The 7,345-nt window shown below is 43.1% G+C and overlaps 1 long non-coding RNA gene across 1 annotated transcript; it reads left to right on the forward strand.

Moving 5' to 3' along the window:
* The first annotated feature begins 516 nt into the window (after window positions 1-516).
* LOC132535847 (uncharacterized) lies at window positions 517-1,218 on the forward strand. Its single transcript, XR_009547585.1, has 2 exons — window positions 517-618; window positions 801-1,218. It is a non-coding gene; the product is annotated as an uncharacterized LOC132535847 (long non-coding RNA).
* The last annotated feature ends 6,127 nt before the right edge of the window (window positions 1,219-7,345 follow it).

Raw genomic sequence — 7,345 nt, forward strand, 5'->3', positions numbered from 1 at the left:
AGCCTTTCATGCCACCTCATCAGTAGGTAGATACCCCCCTTACAGACAACGCAACATGTTTTCTCAGAGACTCAGAGACAAGACAGTCATCTGGCATGGGCCCAAGAGGAGAGGGCGCCCCATCTTGAGACAGGCACAGGTGCTGCCCACTGATAGAGAGGGAACATAGGGACAGGGTGCTGGGGATGGTGTAGGAGTGAACAGAGGCACCATGGCCTGGTCAGGGGGAAGCCTCTGCCCACTTCTTCCTGGCACCCTGCAGGAGACAAATCAGGACAGCAAGATGTTTAGGGTACAAGAGGCCCCTTCATTCTAGCCAGCACATGCCAGTGGCTGCCCATCTTCCCACAGCTGACTATGACATCCTCTGTGAGGGCCACGCCCCTCCAGTGCTGCCATTGGCTGCTGGGCACCATTGATGACCAATCACAGCCTGGGGACGTAGCCCCTTTGTGAGGTGGTAGGGTGGGGCACTAGTATATATAAGGCAGGTACCCTGGCCTTGGGGGACATTAGAGGTGGAGAAACCGATCCGAGTGAACCAGCTTCAGAGATTAACGCTGTGGAAGACTCAGGAGAAAGAGAAGAATTAAAGAACACGAGGATCAAGTCACCATGGTGAGTTGATGCTACCTGCCCCCACCTCTTCCTTTCCCCAGCTGACACCCCAATTCCAGTTGCAGCCCTGCCCCACACAGTGTACCTCTCCATCACCCCTAATCATAGCACCCCTGTCCTCTCGATGCTATACATTCTCTCCCCCAACTTATCCTTCTCTGATCATCCTGTGCTTTTTCCAGATCAACAAGAAGTTCTGGACATTCAAGCCTCCTCTGGAAGAGGACCGTGAAAACTACACCCTTCAAACCCTGACCGATTATCTGTATTTACTCTACCTTAGCCAGCCACATATATATGATCGCTGCCTCACTCTACTTGTGGAACTGAAAATTAAAGACCTAATGGCGGCCAAGAAGAGAGAGGCCAAGGCAAAATCATCAGACGAAGGGGCAACTGGCAGTGGGGCACCCGCCTCCCAGGAAAAGAAAAAAGGGCCAGAAGGCCAACAGGACTAAGACAGGAGCTCCCACCTGAGGCCGGGCACTCACAAGCCCCATGCCTCCTGTCCGAGGCTTCCTCACAGAGGATTGCCCAAACCCAACCTGGACATTGGCCCTGATGTGATGAAAAAGTAAATAAAAATGCCTGGTGAAGGTTTGTGTGTGTCTCTTGAAAGTTCTTTTATGGCGTGGAGGGAGGGATGGGGGGAAGAGAAGGGATGGAGGAGGGCAGGAGAAGGTTCGTGGGAGGATAGGGGCCCACTAGAAGTTTCACCACTATCCAGACGGTGGGGGCATGGAGGAGAGGAGAGCAAGAAGAAAGACTACCATGAAGAAGAGGGAAAGAATGTGACATGGTGGTGTGTCCAGGTGGGAGGAACCCATGGAGGGGGTTGGGGGAATGGCAGTGCCATTTGCCTAAGGAGCCCCCCAGGTTGTTGCCATAGTGACCAACCTCATGGTGTTGTCAGAGGTGCTTTATGATGTCAGCCAGTGGTCTTCACAGAACTTCCCCTTCCTGCTGCATGTCACTGAAATAAAAGACCACTGTCTGTGTAGCCCCTACCCCAACCCTTACTCAGTCACAGTTTCTCAATCTGTATGGAGATAAGAACCTTTGCTCCCAAGTGTGGGACTGGCAGTGTGTCTCAGACAGTGAAAAGCTAGACAAGGGCTCTCATACCTTCATTCTTTTTAATACTGTTATACATCTTAAGGCATCCAGCCTGTCCCTGTCTTTGAGTCTTGGGGAGACCTATGATTTTTAATACTGTGGGGCACACAACTATGGCGATGGAGGTGGACTGAATCATATGATAGTTTCTATATGCTATAAATCACTACTCATCTATTAATTTAAAAATGAGCACACTTTATTAGATGTTAGTTCTTGAATATTCCCTACTGAAAATAGAATTTTTTATTGGAGGGATTAATGGTTATACTTGACACTACAATACAGTAGTCCATATAATTTTAAAATTTCTCAGTTTTCCACATAATATCCTAACTCCCCAACCTTGGTCTTCCTCCACATGATGTTCCAGGAGCAGAACACTCCACCTCACCTTTACTTTCCTGCAGTACACCAAGTCCAGTTCAAGTTCTCCTCTGGTTATCCCGTTTCTGTTCTGATTTCTCAGCTTCTGTCTTTGAGTGGGATCATTCCATATTCACCCTTCTCTTATCTCTTTTAAGATGCTTCCTTCAAGTTCTATTCAAGATGGGTCAAGGAATGTTTTTTTTTTTTTTTAATTTGAAAACTGAGTAGTATTCCATTGTGTATACATACCACAGCATACTCAGCCACTCATCTGCTGTTGGATAAGGGGGCTGCTTCCAGGTTTGGGCTATCACAAGTTGTGATGCTTTGAGCAAAACCATACACAGATCATTTGCGGTGGGTGTGTTTGGTTCCATAGGATATATGCCCAGGAGAGGAATTGCAGGGTCACAGGGTAGGTCCACTTTTAGTTTTCTGAGAGTTCTCCAGACTGCTCTCCACAGGGTTTGGGCCAATTTACATGCCCACCATCAGTGCAGGAGGATTCCATTGACCTCCCAGCCTCTCTAGCTTTTGTTGTTGCTGTCTTTTTTGATGTATGACATTATGACAGGAGTGAAGTGGTATCCCATTTTTGTCTTTATTTGCATTTGCATTTCTCTGACAATTTGACTTGGAGATTTTTCATATGGCTGCTGTGTCTCTCCTATGGTGAATATTGCTGTTTCTATCCTCTCCCCAGTTTGAATGGGCTCATTTGTTTTTTTCCTGCTGAGTTTGGTGAGCTCTTTATATATTTTAGTAACTAGCCTCTTGTCTCATGTATGGCATGTAAAAATCTCCCATTCTGTAAGAGGTCCCTTTGTTTGGGTGATAGTTTCTTTTTCTGTACAGAAGTCTTTTATTAAACGTAGTCCCATTTATTTTGTTTTTGTTTTAGTCTTCTTTGCAACTGGATTTGTACCTTTGAAGATGTCTATAAAATTTAGATGGACTCTGTTTCACCACTGGTCATTTCCATCACGAATGTCATCACAAGCCTTCTTTTGGGCCTTTCAAGGACCTTGTCTTAACCATAATAGTGCAGCTATGGTAGGGAATGCCTTGGTCTCCAAAAGGAAATGGGGTATCCTGCCCTGCACTTGAGGAAGTCTAGTCTTCAAGTGCAGCCTACAATGTTGCCAGCTATGACCACGAGCTCATATATGCTATATCGAGTGGATGGATGTAAATAGCTAATTCTATTCACAGAATATTTTCAAAAAAGGGAGCTAATCTTTCACCAAGACCAACTCTCTAGCCCTTTTCTCTACTCTGACATCACTTTCTCAGTCACTGTTTTTGTTATTCAACTTTCTGCTAGCTATCAAACTCAAGAAAAATCTACCATTGTCTGGGGCCCTAGAGACATGCCTAAAAAGGACTTCTGAACTTTCTTTCACACTAGGATCTGTAATCTCATCTGCTCTCTTCCTACTTTTTGCTTCCTGTTCATTAACCGTTTTTTCTCACTTTATGTCCTACCACTTTCCAGACACCAAGTTGCAGATGCTTCCATGATTCCATCCTGACTTCTCTGGGCAGATGATCTTACCAGTGTATCCTGGAACCTCAGCTCTCCAGAGCTCTACCCCACTAAGGAAAGATAAAGACCTGTCTTGGGTTTGGATTGAACTGCCAATGCCTAAGTCCACAGGAAAAGCAATTACAGAAGCCACAACTCCTTTCTTCTATACCACAAAAACATCTCTGATCCATATTCTTACTGGGGGAGAAGTGATAGGAGGGCAAAGATAAGAGGGCTCTGAACTCGAGTTCCATCAGGTCTCAGAGAGAGAGAGGACACAAAGGGGAGAGATATTTGGTGTTGTAATAGCATTGTGTGTGGCTTGGAGGGGAAGAGAGGCTGGGACCTGGAAGAAAAAGGGAGCAATTATGTACAAATGTAGACAGAGAGTTGTAGAGGTGTTGGTTAACCCATGTCTGCAACCTTGGGAGAACTGCCATGGTTTGCAGTGGAGGCATTTGGGATTCAGAACTCTCGTGGTGGGAATGGTATGAAATTATACCCCTGTTGACATGCAATTTTGTAAATCAATATTGAATCACTAATAAAAATAATGATATTAAAGTGAAAAAACAGAGAGTAAAATTTTGATGGAAAAGAGTACTACCAATATTTCCTCTAAGCATTTGTTAGTTTCTGGCCTAATATCCAAGTCCTTGATCCATTTGGAATTTACGTTTCTGTCTGGTGAAATGTAGTGGATCAGTGTGCTTTTGTTCCATTACCAGGTAGTTTTGATTAAAATGGTACTATAAAACAAATTGAGATCTGGGAGTGTGGTGCCTCAAGTTCCATTTTTCTTTTTCTCAAGATTGTTTTGGTGATTCTAGGTGTTTTGTTATTCCAGATAAATATTTGTAGCATTTGTTCTATTCAACTAAAATAAAAAATGGATGACTTGCATGGAAACTGCATTAAACTTATATATGACTCTGGGTAGAGTATTCATTTTGATGATGTTAATTCTTCCAACCTATGAACACTGAAGATCTTTCTACTTATTTCTGTCTTTTTCCGTTTCCTTGTAACTCTTGATATTCAGTATGCAAGTCTTTCACTTCTTTTATTAGGTTTATTGATGAGTCCTTTATTGTTTTGTTGCTATAGTAAAACTAATTTCTGAATTTTTTTCTTCTTCTTCTGACTTCGTGTTTGCATGAACAAATGCCAACATCTTTTCAATGTTAATTTTATAGCCTGACGTCTTGCTATATTGCTTGATGATTTCTGGAAGCTTTCTGCAAGACTCTTTATGCTTTTCTTTGTATACCGTCTTATCACCTGCAAAAAGTGAGGGTTTGACTTCTTCCTTTCCAGTCTGTATCCCTTTACTTCCTTGTTCTTGCCAGACTGCTATGGTAAGAACTCCCAATAGTATGCTGAATATTAATGGTGGTAGTGGGCAGCTCTGTCTAACACCTGATCTCTGTGGTAATGCTTTCAGTTTCTCACCATTGAATATGTCAGCTGTAGAGTTGATATATATTCTACTAGGTTAAGAAATGTTTCATCATTCTTAGTTTTTGTAGTGTTTTTATCATTAAGGGATATTGGACTTTGTCAAAGGCTTGTCTGTATCTGCTGAGATAATCATGTGGTTCTTGGTCTTGCTTTTATTGATGTGTGGATCATCTTGATTGATTTACATATAATGAATCAGCCTTGAATCCCTGGGATAAATCCCACCTGGTCATGATGGGGAATCTTTTTTTTCTTTCTTTCTTTTTTTATTTAAGAAAGGAGACATTAACAAAACCATAGAATGAGAGGGGTATAGTTCTGCACAATTTCCATAACCCAATCTCCATATCACATCCCCTCCCTTGATAGCCTTTCTATTCTCTATCTCTCTGAGAGTATGGATCCAGGGTCATTGTGGGCTGCAAAGGGTGGAAGGTCTGTCTTCTGTAATTGCTTCCCCGCTGAACATGACATTGACTGTTCAATCCACACTCCCAGTCTGCCTCTCTCTTTCCTTAGTAGGGTGGGTCTCTGGGGAAGCGGGGCTCCAGTATACATTGATGGGGTCATCTGTCCATGGAAGTCTGGTCAGCATCTTGCTGGCATCCGGAACCTGGTGGCTGAAAAGAGAGTTAACATACAAAGCCAAACAAATTGTTGAACAATCATGGACCTAAAGACTGGAATAGTGCAGATGAAGTGTTGGGGGGTATTCCCTGCATGCTCTTGTGTACGTCTGCTTTCAGGTATATATTTTCCCCTTGTTTATGGCTATGCTCTATCTCAGGGGACCTGGAGTATATCTAAGTTTGGGGACTTTATTGGGGAGTGGACAACCTGGAATAGAATTAGAGAATACTATGAAAGGAAATGTCTCACTTGAGTGATGAAGCTGAAGGGTTGTCATTCCACACCTGAAATCTCTGGTCACAGTCTGAAGTGAAACATGTTGGGGTGGCACTTGTTACATTGACTAGCTTGTGCTCCGCGGATGCAATATTATTTGATTTGAATTGAGAGCAGCATGCAGGAAAGTGGGCCCCACCCTAAGGTTCCAGGACTGGGGGAAATATAGGCTCAATAGTGGAAATGTGAGGTTCTTGTTGTCTTAGGCTTCAAGAAGACAATGGATAGTTATTGTTATCATCACATTATTTGGTTATTGGGTTAACTTTGGAAAGTCCCTTTGTTAGGGTTTGGGGTATAATACCCAGCATCTTGTATATAGCTGTGCTACTGGTAGCTTCTGTTCTCCCTGGTCTAGGCTTTTGAGAGAGTCAAAATAGCAAAGACAGCCTATGTACTAAGAAGACTCAGTCTGTGTTTTAAGAAGTTCTAGACATATGATCAATTTTCCCCCTCATATTAATTAGTGGTTTATATGTTTACAGTTTAATAGGAATGTACATAAAAACCATTCCCACCACCAAAAGACTGTGTCCCATCCATACCACCCCCATCACCACCACCCCCGCCCCGTGCCGAGAAGCCCAATGGGACATTCCATACTCATCTTTATCTTTCTGGCTTAGCTGATTTTACATAATTCCTTCTAGCTCTGCCCAAGATGGGTCAGATAAGGTGGGTTCATTGTTCTAAATAGCTTCATAGTATTACATTGTGTATATGTACCACTGCTTTCTCAGCCACTCATCTGCTGTGTGGCACCTGGGTTCATTCCAGGTTTTAGCTATTATGAATGTGCTGTTATGAACATAGATGTACACATATCTTTTTGGTTGTGCATTATGGAATCCTTGGGGTATATCCCCAGGAGAGGAATTACTGGGCCTTATGGAAGGTCTATGTCTAGCCTTGTGAGAGTTCTCCAGACTGCTGTCCAGAGAGGCTGTATGAATATACATTCCCACCAGGAGTGCTGAAGGTTACTCTGTCCCCACAGCCTCTCCAGCTGCTGTCTTTTTTGATGTATGCCATTCTCACAGGAGTGAGGTGGTATCTCAATGTTGTCTTTATTTGCATTTCTCTGACAATCAGGGACCTGGAACAGTTTTTCATATGTTTGTTAGCCTTTTGGATGTCCTCTGAAGTGAATGTCTTGTTCATATTCTCTGCCTATTTTTTGGATGGGGTCATTTGCTTTTTTGGTGCTAAGTTTGCTTAGTTCTTTGTATATTTTGGTGATTAGTCTCTTGTCTGATGTTTGGCATGTGAAGATCTTCTCCCATTCTGTGAGGGGTCTCTTTGTTTGTTTAATAGTTTCTTTGGCTGTGCAGAAGCTTTTCAATTTGA

This window comes from Erinaceus europaeus, chromosome X, assembly GCF_950295315.1.
Source record: "Erinaceus europaeus chromosome X, mEriEur2.1, whole genome shotgun sequence".
Classification (NCBI taxonomy): domain Eukaryota; kingdom Metazoa; phylum Chordata; class Mammalia; order Eulipotyphla; family Erinaceidae; genus Erinaceus; species Erinaceus europaeus.